Here is a 15,180-nt window from a genome sequence, read left to right on the forward strand (position 1 = left end):
AGGCCAACATAAACCAAGGCACCGCTGGGATTTGAACCCAGGACCTCCTGTTTACTAGACAGGCGCTTTAACCAACTAAGCCTCGGCGCCAAATCTGCCGCTGCTGCTGCTGATAGTAGCATAACAGCAGATCACGGACCGCTGTCAATCAGGTGCTTGCCTTGCCGTCCATCCATCCATCCATCCATCTATCTATCTATCTATCTGTCTATCTATGACTCTCGATATATAACTCTCTTGCTTGCTATCGCTCCCCCAATGGTCAGTAGCATAGTAGCATAACAGCAGATCACGGACCACTGTCAATCAGATGCTTGCCTTGCCATCCATCCATCCATCTATCTATCTATCTATCTATCTATGACTCTCGATATCTAACTCTCTTGCTTGCTATCGCTCCCCCAATGGTCAGTAGCATAGTAGCATAACAGCAGTTCACGGACCACTGTCAATCAGATGCTTGCCTTGCCGTCCATCCATCCATCTATCTATCTATCTATCTATCTATGACTCTCGCTATCTAACTCTCTTGCTTGCTATCGCTCCCCCAATGGTCAGTAGCATAGTAGCATAACAGCAGATCACGGACCACTGTCAATCAGATGCTTGCCTTGCCGTCCATCCATCTATATATCTATCGATGACTCTCGATATCTAAATCTCTTGCTTGCTATCGCTCCCTCAAAGGTCAGTAGCATAGTAGCATAACAGCAGATCACAGACCACTGTCAATCAGATGCTTGCCTTGCCGTCCATCCATCCATCTATCTATCTATCTAGCTATGACTCTCGATATCTAACTCTCTTGCATGCTATCGTTCCCCAATGGTCAGTAGCATAGTAGCATAACAGCAGATCACGGACCACTGTAAATCAGATGCTTGCCTTGCCGTCCATCCATCCATCCATCTATCTATGACTCTCGATATCTAACTCTCTTGCTTGGTATCGCTCCCCCAATGGTCAGTATCATTGTAGCATAACAGCAGAACATGGACCACTGTCAATCAGATGCTTGCCTTGCCGTCCATCCATCCATCTATCTATCTATCTATCTATCTATGACTCTCGATATCTAACTCTCTTGCTTGCTATCGCTCCCCCAATGGTCAGTAGCATTGTAGCATAACAGCAGATCACGGACCACTGTCAATCAGATGCTTGCCTTGCCGTCCATCCATCCATCTATCTATCTATCTATGACTCTTGATATCTAACTCTCTTGCTTGCTATCGCTCCCCCAATGGTCAGTAGCATAGTAGCATAACAGCAGATCACGGACCACTGTCAATCAGATGCTTGCCTTGCCGTCCATCCATCTATATATCTATCTATGACTCTCGATATCTAATTCTCTTGCTTGCTATCGCTCCCTCAATGGTCAGTAGCATAGTAGCATAACAGCAGATCACGGACCACTGTCAATCAGATGCTTGCCTTGCCGTCCATCCATCTATATATCTATCTATGACTCTCGATATCTAATTCTCTTGCTTGCTATCGCTCCCTCAATGGTCAGTAGCATAGTAGCATAACAGCAGATCACGGACCACTGTCAATCAGATGCTTGCCTTGCCGTCCATCCATCCATCTATCTATCTATCTGTCTATGACTCTCGATATCTAACTCTCCTGCTTGCTATCGCTCCCCCAATGGTCAGTAGCATAGTAGCATAACAGCAGATCACGGACCACTGTCAATCAGATGCTTGCCTTGCCGTCCATCCATCTATATATCTATCTATGACTCTCGATATCTAATTCTCTTGCTTGCTATCGCTCCCTCAATGGTCAGTAGCATAGTAGCATAACAGCAGATCACGGACCACTGTCAATCAGATGCTTGCCTTGCCGTCCATCCATCCATCTATCTATCTATCTGTCTATGACTCTCGATATCTAACTCTCCTGCTTGCTATCGCTCTCCCAATGGTCAGTAGCATAGTAGCATAACATCAGATCACGGACCACTGTAAATCAGATGCTTGCCTTGCCGTCCATCCATCCATCCATCTATCTATGACTCTCGATATCTAACTCTCTTGCTTGGTATCGCTCCCCCAATGGTCAGTATCATTGTAGCATAACAGCAGAACATGGACCACTGTCAATCAGATGCTTGCCTTGCCGTCCATCCATCCATCTATCTATCTATCTATCTATCTATCTATGACTCTCGATATCTAACTCTCTTGCTTGCTATCGCTCCCCCAATGGTCAGTAGCATTGTAGCATAACAGCAGATCACGGACCACTGTCAATCAGATGCTTGCCTTGCCGTCCATCCATCCATCCATCTATCTATCTATCTATCTATGACTCTCGATATCTAACTCTCGTGCTTGCTATCGCTCCCCCAATGGTCAGTAGCATAGTAGCATAACAGCAGATCACGGACCACTGTCAATCAGATGCTTGCCTTGCCGTCCATCCATCTATATATCTATCTATGACTCTCGATATCTAATTCTCTTGCTTGCTATCGCTCCCTCAATGGTCAGTAGCATAGTAGCATAACAGCAGATCACGGACCACTGTCAATCAGATGCTTGCCTTGCCGTCCATCCATCCATCTATCTATCTATCTGTCTATGACTCTCGATATCTAACTCTCCTGCTTGCTATCGCTCCCCCAATGGTCAGTAGCATAGTAGCATAACATCAGATCACGGACCACTGTCAATCAGATGCTTGCCTTGCCGTCCATCCATCCATCCATCTATCTATCTATCTATGACTCTTGATATCTAACTCTCTTGCTTGCTATTGCTACCCCAATGGTCAGTAGAATAGTAGCATATCAGCAGATCATGGACCACAGTCAATCAGATGCTTGCCTTGCCGTCCATCCATCCATCTATCTATCTATCTATCTATGACTCTCGATATCTAACTCTCTTGCTTGCTATCGCTCCCCCAATGGTCAGTAGCATAGTAGCATAACATCAGATCACGGACCACTGTCAATCAGATGCTTGCCTTGCCGTCCATCCATCTATCTATCTATCTATCTATCTATCCATCTATCTATCCATCTATCTATGACTCTCGATATCTAACTCTCTTGCTTGCTATCGCTCCCCCAATGGTCAGTAGCATAGTAGCATAACAGCAGATCACGGACCACTGTCAATCAGATGCTTGCCTTGCCGTCCATCCATCCATCTATCTATCTATTTATCTATCTATGACTCTCGATATCTAACTCTCTTGCTTGCTATCGCTTCCCCAATGGTCAGTAGCATAGTAGCATAACATCAGATCACGGACCACTGTCAATCAGATGCTTGCCTTGCCGTCCATCCATACATCCATCTATCTATCTATCTATCTATGACTCTCGATATCTAACTCTCTTGCTTGCTATCGCTCCCCCAATGGTCAGTAGCATAGTAGCATAACAGAAGATCACGGACCACTGTCAATCAGATGCTTGCCTTGCCGTCCATCCATCTATCTATCTATCTATCTATCTATGACTCTCGATATCTAACTCTCTTGCTTGCTATCGCTCCCCCAATGGTCAGTAGCATAGTAGCATAACATCAGATCACGGACCGCTGTCAATCAGATGCTTGCCTTGCCGTCCATCCATCCATCTATCTATCTATCTGTCTATGACTCTCGATATCTAACTCTCCTGCTTGCTATCGCTCCCCCAATGGTCAGTAGCATAGTAGCATAACAGCAGATCACGGACCACTGTCAATCAGATGCTTGCCTTGCCGTCCATCCATCCATCCATCTATCTATCTATCTATGACTCTTGATATCTAACTCTCTTGCTTACTATCGCTACCCCAATGGTCAGTAGAATAGTAGCATATCAGCAGATCACGGACCACTGTCAATCAGATGCTTGCCTTGCCGTCCATCCATCCATCTATCTATCTATCTATCTATGACTCTCGATATCTAACTCTCTTGCTTGCTATCGCTCCCCCAATGGTCAGTAGCATAGTAGCATAACTGCAGATCACGGACCACTGTCAATCAGATGCTTGCCTTGCCGTCCATCCATCCATCTATCTATCTATCTATCTATGACTCTTGATATCTAACTCTCTTGCTTGCTATCGCTCCCCCAATGGTCAGTAGCATTGTAGCATAACAGCAGATCACGGACCACTGTCAATCAGATGCTTGCCTTGCCGTCCTTCCATCCATCTATCTATCTATCTATCTATCTATGACTCTCGATATCTAACTCTCTTGCTTGCTATCGCTCCCCCAATGGTCAGTAGCATAGTAGCATAAATGCAGATCACGGACCATTGTCAATCAGATGCTTGCCTTGCCGTCCATCCATCCATCTATCTATCTATCTATCTATGACTCTTGATATCTAACTCTCTTGCTTGCTATCGCTCCCCCAATGGTCAGTAGCATAGTATCATAACAGCAGATCACGGACCACTGTCAATCAGATGCTTGCCTTGCCGTCCATCCATCTATCTATCTATCTATCTATGACTCTTGATATCTAACTCTCTTGCTTGCTATCGCTCCCCCAATGGTCACGTATGTTGCATTCAACGACAAAGAAAATCGTGTGCTGGAAATGATTTTTGGCAACTGTGAAGGAACTGCACGACTGCAGCAACCACATCATGTCTGTGGCGCAATCGGTCAGCGCGTTTGGCTCCTAACCGAAAGGATGGTGGTTCGAATCCACCCAGGGACGGCCTGCTTTTCCCCCCGCCCCTTGTTATTTTTTCTACTTCTGGCGGTCAGCTTGCCAGACTGCGGCTACAGTAACCTTAAGCTGCTTGCTGCGGACGGCCGTCGTGCAAAAATGTATTGAGCGTTTAGAGACTTCCTTTCCATTGCCTAGGCCAACATAAACCAAGGCACTGCTGGGAGTCAAACTCAGGGTTTCCTGTTTACAAGACAGGCGCTTTGACCAACTAAGCCACGGTGCCAGGACTCTCCCATTCCCCAGTGCCTACACTCAGGTGTAAGGCACAAAACAAAACAAAACAAAACAAAACAAAACAAAACAAAACAAAACAAAACAAAACAAAACAAAACAAAACAAAACAAAACAAAACAAAACAAAACAAAACAAAACAAAATCTGGATGCAGGCTGCAACAAAGGAAGCACACAGAGGTGAAAACGTAAGGTTGACGGGAGCAACAAGCTCCCTGTTGCGACTGTCCAGGGGCGGTAATGGGAATTGGACGTTGGCCGTAGCGCGTGTCCTTTGGGTTCTGGTTCTTCTTTACAAACCGGTGTCTGTCCAGTTGGCTTTCCGGTTCATTACGTCCTCTGATGGCTTTACGATAAGCCTATCTTGCTAAAACTGATGGTCGACAAAGCGGAAGCACAAGCTTCGCAAGGAGCACAGAAAGCCCGCCTAAGGCACCGCTGGGATTTGAACCCAGGACCTCCTGTTTACTAGACAGGCGCTTTAACCAACTGAGCCACGGCGCCAAACCTGCAGCTGCTGCTGCTGATAGTAGCATAACAGCAGATCACGGACCGCTGTCAATCAGGTTCTTGCCTTGCCGTCCATCCATCCATCCATCTATCTATGACTCTCAATATCTAACTCTCTTGCTTGCTTTCTCTCCCCCAATGGTCAGTAGCATAGTAGCATAACAGCAGATCACGGACCACTGTCAATCAGGTGCTTGCCTTGCCGTCCATCCATCTATCTATCTATCTATCTATGACTCTTGATATCTAACTCTCTTGCTTATTATTGCTCCCCCAATGGTCAGTAGCATAGTAGCATAACAGCAGATCACGGACCACTGTCAATCAGATGCTTGCCTTGCCGTCCATCCATCCATCCATCTATCTATCTATCTATCTATGACTCTCGATATCTAACTCTCTTGCTTGCTATCGCTCCCCCAATGGTCAGTAGCATAGTAGCATAACTGCAGATCACGGACCACTGTCAATCAGATGGTTGCCTTGCCGTCCATCCATCCATCTATCTATCTATCTATCTATCTATGACTCTTGATATCTAACTCTCTTGCTTGCTATCGCTCCCCCAATGGTCAGTAGCATTGTAGCATAACAGCAGATCACGGACCACTGTCAATCAGATGCTTGCCTTGCCGTCCATCCATCCATCTATCTATCTATCTATCTATGACTCTCGATATCTAACTCTCTTGCTTGCTATCGCTCCCCCAATGGTCAGTAGCATAGTAGCATAACAGCAGATCACGGACCACTGTCAATCAGATGCATGCCTTGCCGTCCATCCATCCATCCATCCATCTATCTATCTATCAATGACTCTCGATATCTAACTCTCTTGCTTGCTATCGCTCCCCCAATGGTCAGTAGCATAGTAGCATAACAGCAGATCACGGACCACTGTCAATCAGATGCTTGCCTTACCGTCCATCCATCCATCCATCTATCTATCTATCTATCAATGACTCTCGATATCTAACTCTCTTGCTTGCTATCGCTCCCCCAATGGTCAGTAGCATAGTAGCATAACTGCAGATCACGGACCACTGTCAATCAGATGGTTGCCTTGCCGTCCATCCATCCATCTATCTATCTATCTATCTATGACTCTTGATATCTAACTCTCTTGCTTGCTATCGCTCCCCCAATGGTCAGTAGCATTGTAGCATAACAGCAGATCACGGACCACTGTCAATCAGATGCTTGCCTTGCCGTCCATCCATCCATCTATCTATCTATCTATCTATGACTCTCGATATCTAACTCTCTTGCTTGCTATCGCTCCCCCAATGGTCAGTAGCATAGTAGCATAACAGCAGATCACGGACCACTGTCAATCAGATGCATGCCTTGCCGTCCATCCATCCATCCATCTATCTATCTATCAATGACTCTCGATATCTAACTCTCTTGCTTGCTATCGCTCCCCCAATGGTCAGTAGCATAGTAGCATAACAGCAGATCACGGACCACTGTCAATCAGATGCTTGCCTTACCGTCCATCCATCCATCCATCTATCTATCTATCTATCAATGACTCTCGATATCTAACTCTCTTGCTTGCTATCGCTCCCCCAATGGTCAGTAGCATAGTAGCATAACAGCAGATCACGGACCACTGTCAATCAGATGCTTGCCTTGCCGTCCATCCATCCATCCATCTATCTATCTATCAATGACTCTCGATATCTAACTCTCTTGCTTGCTATCGCTCCCCCAATGGTCAGTAGCATAGTAGCATAACAGCAGATCACGGACCACTGTCAATCAGATGCTTGCCTTACCGTCCATCCATCCATCCATCTATCTATCTATCTATCAATGACTCTCGATATCTAACTCTCTTGCTTGCTATCGCTCCCCCAATGGTCAGTAGCATAGTAGCATAACAGCAGATCACGGACCACTGTCAATCAGATGCTTGCCTTGCCGTCCATCCATCCATCTATCTATCTATCTATGACTCTCGATATCTAACTCTCTTGCTTGCTATCGCTCCCCCAATGGTCAGTAGCATAGTAGCATAACAGCAGATCACGGACCACTGTCAATCAGGTGCTTGCCTTGCCGTCCATTCATCCATCTATCTATCTATCTATCTATGACTCTCGATATCTAACTCTCTTGCTTGCTATCGCTCCCCCAATGGTCAGTAGCATTGTAGCATAACAGCAGATCACGGACCACTGTCAATCAGATGCTTGCCTTGCCGTCCATCCATCCATCTATCTATCTATCTATCTATGACTCTCGATATCTAACTCTCTTGCTTGCTATCGCTCCCCCAATGGTCAGTAGCATAGTAGCATAACAGCAGATCACGGACCACTGTCAATCAGATGCTTGCCTTGCCGTCCATCCATCCATCTATCTATCTATCTATCTATCTATCTATCTATCTATCTATCTATCTATGACTCTTGATATCTAACTCTCTTGCTTGCTATCGCTCCCCCAATGGTCAGTAGCATAGTAGCATAACATCAGATCACGGACCACTGTCAATCAGATGCTTGCCTTGCCGTCCATCCATCCATCCATCTATCTATCTATCTATCAATGACTCTCGATATCTAACTCTCTTGCTTGCTATCGCTCCCCCAATGGTCAGTAGCATAGTAGCATAACAGCAGATCACGGACCACTGTCAATCAGATGCTTGCCTTGCCGTCCATCCATCCATCCATCTATCTATCTATGACTCTTGATATCTAACTCTCTTGCTTGCTATCGCTCCCCCAATGGTCAGTAGCATTGTAGCATAACAGCAGATCACGGACCACTGTCAATCAGATGCTTGCCTTGCCGTCCATCCATCCATCTATCTATCTATCTATCTATCTATGACTCTCGATATCTAACTCTCTTGCTTGCTATCGCTCCCCCAATGGTCAGTAGCATAGTAGCATAACAGCAGATCACGGACCACTGTCAATCAGATGCTTGCCTTGCCGTCCATCCATCCATCTATCTATCTATCTATCTATCTATGACTCTTGATATCTAACTCTCTTGCTTGCTATCGCTCCCCCAATGGTCAGTAGCATAGTAGCATAACATCAGATCACGGACCACTGTCAATCAGATGCTTGCCTTGCCGTCCATCCATCCATCCATCTATCTATCTATCTATCAATGACTCTCGATATCTAACTCTCTTGCTTGCTATCGCTCCCCCAATGGTCAGTAGCATAGTAGCATAACAGCAGATCACGGACCACTGTCAATCAGATGCTTGCCTTGCCGTCCATCCATCCATCCATCTATCTATCTATGACTCTTGATATCTAACTCTCTTGCTTGCTATCGCTCCCCCAATGGTCAGTAGCATTGTAGCATAACAGCAGATCACGGACCACTGTCAATCAGATGCTTGCCTTGCCGTCCATCCATCCATCTATCTATCTATCTATCTATGACTCTCGATATCTAACTCTCTTGCTTGCTATCGCTCCCCCAATGGTCAGTAGCATAGTAGCATAACAGCAGATCACGGACCACTGTCAATCAGATGCTTGCCTTGCTGTCCATCCATCTATCTATCTATCTATCTATCAATGACTCTCGATATCTAACTCTCTTGCTTGTTATCGCTCCCCCAATGGTCAGTAGCATAGTAGCATAACAGCAGATCACGGACCACTGTCAATCAGATGCTTGCCTTGCCGTCCATCCATCTATCTATCTATCTATCTATGACTCTTGATATCTAACTCTCTTGCTTGCTATCGCTCCCCCAATGGTCACGTATGTTGCATTCAACGACAAAGAAAATCGTGTGCTGGAAATGATTTTTGGCAACTGTGAAGGAACTGCACGACTGCAGCAACCACATCATGTCTGTGGCGCAATCGGTCAGCGCGTTTGGCTCTTAACCGAAAGGATGGTGGTTCGAATCCACCCAGGGACGGCCTGCTTTTCCCCCCGCCCCTTGTTATTTTTTCTACTTCTGGCGGTCAGCTTGCCAGACTGCGGCTACAGTAACCTTAAGCTGCTTGCTGCGGACGGCCGTCGTGCAAAAATGTATTGAGCGTTTAGAAACTTCCTTTCCATTGCCTAGGCCAACATAAACCAAGGCACTGCTGGGAGTCCAACCCAGGGTTTCCTGTTTACAAGACAGGCGCTTTGACCAACTAAGCCACGGTGCCAGGACTCTCCCATTCCCCAGTGCCTACACTCAGGTGTAAGGCACAAAACAAAACAAAACAAAACAAAACAAAACAAAACAAAACAAAACAAAACAAAACAAAACAAAACAAAACAAAACAAAACAAAACAAAACAAAATCTGGATGCAGGCTGCAACAAAGGAAGCACACAGAGGTGAAAACGTAAGGTTGACGGGAGCAACAAGCTCCCTGTTGCGACTGTCCAGGGGCGGTAATGGGAATTGGATGTAGGCCGTAGCGCGTGTCCTTAGGGTTTTGGTTCTTCTGTACAATCCGGCGTCTGTCCAGTTGGCTTTCCGGTTCATTACGTCCTCTGATGGCTTTACGATAAGCCTATCTTGCTAAAACTGATGGTCGACAAAGCGGAAGCACAAGCTTCGCAAGGAGCACAGAAAGCCCGCCTAAGGCACCGCTGGGATTTGAACCCAGGACCTCCTGTTTACTAGACAGGCGCTTTAACCAACTGAGCCACGGCACCAAATCTGCAGCTGCTGCTGCTGATAGTAGCATAACAGCAGATCACGGACCACTGTCAATCAGGAGCTTGCCTTGCCGTCCATCCATCCATCTATCTATCTATGACTCTCAATATCTAACTCTCTTGCTTGCTATCGCTCCCCCAATGGTCAGTAGCATAGTAGCATAACAGCAGATCACGGACCACTGTCAATCAGGAGCTTGCCTTGCCGTCCATCCATCCATCTATCTATCTATCTATCTATGACTCTCGATATCTAACTCTCTTGCTTGCTATCGCTCCCCCAATGGTCAGTAGCATAGTAGCATAACAGCAGATCACGGACCACTGTCAATCAGATGCTTGCCTTGCCGTCCATCCATCCATCTATCTATCTATCTATCTATGACTCTCGATATCTAACTCTCTTGCTTGCTATCGCTCCCCCAATGGTCAGTAGCATAGTAGCATAACAGCAGATCATGGACCACTGTCAATCAGATGCTTGCCTTGCCGTCCATCCATCCATCTATCTATCTATCTATCTATCTATGACTCTTGATATCTAACTCTCTTGCTTGCTATCGCTCCCCCAATGGTCAGTAGCATAGTAGCATAACATCAGATCACGGACCACTGTCAATCAGATGCTTGCCTTGCTGTCCATCCATCTATCTATCTATCTATCTATCAATGACTCTCGATATCTAACTCTCTTGCTTGTTATCGCTCCCCCAATGGTCAGTAGCATAGTAGCATAACAGCAGATCACGGACCACTGTCAATCAGATGCTTGCCTTGCCGTCCATCCATCTATCTATCTATCTATCTATGACTCTTGATATCTAACTCTCTTGCTTGCTATCGCTCCCCCAATGGTCACGTATGTTGCATTCAACGACAAAGAAAATCGTGTGCTGGAAATGATTTTTGGCAACTGTGAAGGAACTGCACGACTGCAGCAACCACATCATGTCTGTGGCGCAATCGGTCAGCGCGTTTGGCTCTTAACCGAAAGGATGGTGGTTTGAATCCACCCAGGGACGGCCTGCTTTTCCCCCCGCCCCTTGTTATTTTTTCTACTTCTGGCGGTCAGCTTGCCAGACTGCGGCTACAGTAACCTTAAGCTGCTTGCTGCGGACGGCCGTCGTGCAAAAATGTATTGAGCGTTTAGAAACTTCCTTTCCATTGCCTAGGCCAACATAAACCAAGGCACTGCTGGGAGTCCAACCCAGGGTTTCCTGTTTACAAGACAGGCGCTTTGACCAACTAAGCCACGGTGCCAGGACTCTCCCATTCCCCAGTGCCTACACTCAGGTGTAAGGCACAAAACAAAACAAAACAAAACAAAACAAAACAAAACAAAACAAAACAAAACAAAACAAAACAAAACAAAACAAAATCTGGATGCAGGCTGCAACAAAGGAAGCACACAGAGGTGAAAACGTAAGGTTGACGGGAGCAACAAGCTCCCTGTTGCGACTGTCCAGGGGCGGCAATGGGAATTGGATGTTGGCCGTAGCGCGTGTCCTTTAGGTTCTGGTTCTTCTGTACAATCCGGCGTCTGTCCAGTTGGCTTTCCGGTTCATTACGTCCTCTGATGGCTTTACGATAAGCCTATCTTGCTAAAACTGATGATCGACAAAGCGGAAGCACAAGCTTCGCAAGGAGCACAGAAAGCCCGCCTAAGGCACCGCTGGGATTTGAACCCAGGACCTCCTGTTTACTAGACAGGCGCTTTAACCAACTGAGCCACGGCGCCAAATCTGCAGCTGCTGCTGCTGATAGTAGCATAACAGCAGATCACGGACCACTGTCAATCAGGAGCTTGCCTTGCCGTCCATCCATCCATCTATCTATCTATGACTCTCAATATCTAACTCTCTTGCTTGCTATCGCTCCCCCAATGGTCAGTAGCATAGTAGCATAACAGCAGATCACGGACCACTGTCAATCAGGAGCTTGCCTTGCCGTCCATCCATCCATCTATCTATCTATCTATCTATGACTCTCGATATCTAACTCTCTTGCTTGCTATCGCTCCCCCAATGGTCAGTAGCATAGTAGCATAACAGCAGATCACGGACCACTGTCAATCAGATGCTTGCCTTGCCGTCCATCCATCCATCTATCTATCTATCTATCTATGACTCTCGATATCTAACTCTCTTGCTTGCTATCGCTCCCCCAATGGTCAGTAGCATAGTAGCATAACAGCAGATCATGGACCACTGTCAATCAGATGCTTGCCTTGCCGTCCATCCATCCATCTATCTATCTATCTATCTATCTATGACTCTTGATATCTAACTCTCTTGCTTGCTATCGCTCCCCCAATGGTCAGTAGCATAGTAGCATAACATCAGATCACGGACCACTGTCAATCAGATGCTTGCCTTGCCGTCCATCCATCCATCTATCTATCTATCTATCTATGACTCTCGATATCTAACTCTCTTGCTTGCTATCGCTCCCCCAATGGTCAGTAGCATAGTAGCATAACAGCAGATCACGGACCACTGTCAATCAGATGCTTGCCTTGCCGTCCATCCATCCATCCATCTATCTATCTATGACTCTTGATATCTAACTCTCTTGCTTGCTATCGCTCCCCCAATGGTCAGTAGCATAGTAGCATAACAGCAGATCACGGACCACTGTCAATCAGATGCTTGCCTTGCCGTCCATCCATCTATCTATCTATCTATCTATGACTCTTGATATCTAACTCTCTTGCTTGCTATCGCTCCCCCAATGTTCAGTAGCATAGTAGCATAACAGCAGATCACGGACCACTGTCAATCAGGTGCTTGCCTTGCCGTCCATCCATCCATCCATCCATCTATCTATCAATCTATCTATGACTCTTGATATCTAACTCTCTTGCTTGCTATCGCTCCCCCAATGGTCAGTTGCATAGTAGCATAACAGCAGATCACGGACCACTGTCAATCAGATGCTTGCCTTGCCGTCCATCCATCCATCCATCTATCTATCTATCTATCAATGACTCTCGATATCTAACTCTCTTGCTTGCTATCGCTCCCCCAATGGTCAGTAGCATAGTAGCATAACAGCAGATCACGGACCACTGTCAATCAGATACTTGCCTTGCCGTCCATCCATCTATCGATCTATCTATCTATAACTCTTGATATCTAACTCTCTTGCTTGCTATCGCTCCCCCAATGGTCAGTAGCATAGAAGCATAACAGCAGATCGCGGACCACTGTCAATCAGATGCTTGCCTTGCCGTCCATCCATCCATCCATCTATCTATCTATCTATCAATGACTCTCGATATCTAACTCTCTTGCTTGTTATCGCTCCCCCAATGGTCAGTAGCGTAGTAGCATAACAGCAGATCACGGACCACTGTCAATCAGATGCTTGCCTTGCCGTCCATCCATCTATCTATCTATCTATCTATGACTCTTGATATCTAACTCTCTTGCTTGCTATCGCTCCCCCAATGTTCAGTAGCATAGTAGCATAACAGCAGATCACGGACCACTGTCAATCAGGTGCTTGCCTTGCCGTCCATCCATCCATCTATCTATCTATCTATCTATGACTCTTGATATCTAACTCTCTTGCTTGCTATCGCTCCCCCAATGGTCAGTAGCATTGTAGCATAACAGCAGATCACGGACCACTGTCAATCAGATGCGTGCCTTGCCGTCCATCCATCCATCCATCTATCTATCTATCTATCAATGACTCTCGATATCTAACTCTCTTGCTTGCTATCGCTCCCCCAATGGTCAGTAGCATAGTAGCATAACAGCAGATCACGGACCACTGTCAATCAGATGCTTGCCTTGCCGTCCATCCATCTATCTATCTATCTATCTATCTATGACTCTCGATATCTAACTCTCTTGCTTGCTATCGCTCCCCCAATGGTCAGTAGCATAGTAGCATAACAGCAGATCACGGACCACTGTCAATCAGGTGCTTGCCTTGCCGTCCATCCATCCATCTATCTATCTATCTATCTATGACTCTTGATATCTAACTCTCTTGCTTGCTATCGCTCCCCCAATGGTCAGTAGCATTGTAGCATAACAGCAGATCACGGACCACTGTCAATCAGATGCGTGCCTTGCCGTCCATCCATCCATCCATCTATCTATCTATCTATCAATGACTCTCGATATCTAACTCTCTTGCTTGCTATCGCTCCCCCAATGGTCAGTAGCATAGTAGCATAACAGCAGATCACGGACCACTGTCAATCAGATGCTTGCCTTGCCGTCCATCCATCTATCTATCTATCTATCTATCTATGACTCTCGATATCTAACTCTCTTGCTTGCTATCGCTCCCCCAATGGTCAGTAGCATAGTAGCATAACAGCAGATCACGGACCACTGTCAATCAGATACTTGCCTTGCCGTCCATCCATCTATCGATCTATCTATCTATAACTCTTGATATCTAACTCTCTTGCTTGCTATCGCTCCCCCAATGGTCAGTAGCATAGTAGCATAACAGCAGATCACGGACCACTGTCAATCAGATGCTTGCCTTGCCGTCCATCCATCCATCCATCTATCTATCTATCTATCTATGACTCTTGATATCTAACTCTCTTGCTTGCTATCGCTCCCCCAATGGTCAGTAGCATAGTAGCATAACAGCAGATCACGGACCACTGTCAATCAGATGCTTGCCTTGCCGTCCATCCATCCATCCATCTATCTATCTATCTATCAATGACTCTCGATATCTAACTCTCTTGCTTGCTATCGCTCCCCCAATGGTCAGTAGCATAGTAGCATAACAGCAGATCACGGACCACTGTCAATCAGGTGCTTGCTTGCCGTCCATCCATCCATCCATCTATCTATCTATCTATCTATGACTCTTGATATCTAACTCTCTTGCTTGCTATCGCTCCCCCAATGGTCAGTAGCATTGTAGCATAACAGCAGATCACGGACCACTGTCAATCAGATACTTGCCTTGCTGTCCATCCATCTATCTATCTATCTATCTATCTATGACTCTCGATATCTAACTCTCTTGCTTGCTATCGCTCCCCCAATGGTCACGTATGTTGCATTCAACGACAAAGAAAATCGTGTGCTGGAAATGATTTTTGGCAATTGTGA

General features: G+C 46.0%; 9 non-coding genes across 9 annotated transcripts; 3 read left to right on the plus strand and 6 right to left on the minus strand.

The window, feature by feature from the left end:
- Positions 1-16: 16 nt before the first annotated feature.
- trnat-agu (transfer RNA threonine (anticodon AGU)) lies at positions 17-90 on the minus strand. Its single transcript has one exon. It is a non-coding gene; the product is annotated as a tRNA-Thr (tRNA).
- A 4,522-nt stretch (positions 91-4,612) lies between these two features.
- Positions 4,613-4,684, plus strand: trnar-ccu (transfer RNA arginine (anticodon CCU)). Its single transcript has one exon. It is a non-coding gene; the product is annotated as a tRNA-Arg (tRNA).
- Positions 4,685-5,361: 677 nt separating this feature from the next.
- trnat-agu (transfer RNA threonine (anticodon AGU)) lies at positions 5,362-5,435 on the minus strand. Its single transcript has one exon. It is a non-coding gene; the product is annotated as a tRNA-Thr (tRNA).
- A 3,841-nt stretch (positions 5,436-9,276) lies between these two features.
- Positions 9,277-9,348, plus strand: trnak-cuu (transfer RNA lysine (anticodon CUU)). Its single transcript has one exon. It is a non-coding gene; the product is annotated as a tRNA-Lys (tRNA).
- Positions 9,349-9,512: 164 nt separating this feature from the next.
- On the minus strand, positions 9,513-9,586 carry trnat-ugu (transfer RNA threonine (anticodon UGU)). The gene has a single exon. It is a non-coding gene; the product is annotated as a tRNA-Thr (tRNA).
- A 424-nt stretch (positions 9,587-10,010) lies between these two features.
- Positions 10,011-10,084, minus strand: trnat-agu (transfer RNA threonine (anticodon AGU)). Its single transcript has one exon. It is a non-coding gene; the product is annotated as a tRNA-Thr (tRNA).
- A 953-nt stretch (positions 10,085-11,037) lies between these two features.
- On the plus strand, positions 11,038-11,109 carry trnak-cuu (transfer RNA lysine (anticodon CUU)). Its single transcript has one exon. It is a non-coding gene; the product is annotated as a tRNA-Lys (tRNA).
- Positions 11,110-11,273: 164 nt separating this feature from the next.
- On the minus strand, positions 11,274-11,347 carry trnat-ugu (transfer RNA threonine (anticodon UGU)). Its single transcript has one exon. It is a non-coding gene; the product is annotated as a tRNA-Thr (tRNA).
- A 404-nt stretch (positions 11,348-11,751) lies between these two features.
- On the minus strand, positions 11,752-11,825 carry trnat-agu (transfer RNA threonine (anticodon AGU)). Its single transcript has one exon. It is a non-coding gene; the product is annotated as a tRNA-Thr (tRNA).
- Between the last annotated feature and the right edge of the window lie 3,355 nt (positions 11,826-15,180).

Source organism: Amia ocellicauda, chromosome 2, assembly GCF_036373705.1.
Source record: "Amia ocellicauda isolate fAmiCal2 chromosome 2, fAmiCal2.hap1, whole genome shotgun sequence".
Taxonomy (NCBI): Eukaryota; Metazoa; Chordata; class Actinopteri; order Amiiformes; family Amiidae; genus Amia; species Amia ocellicauda.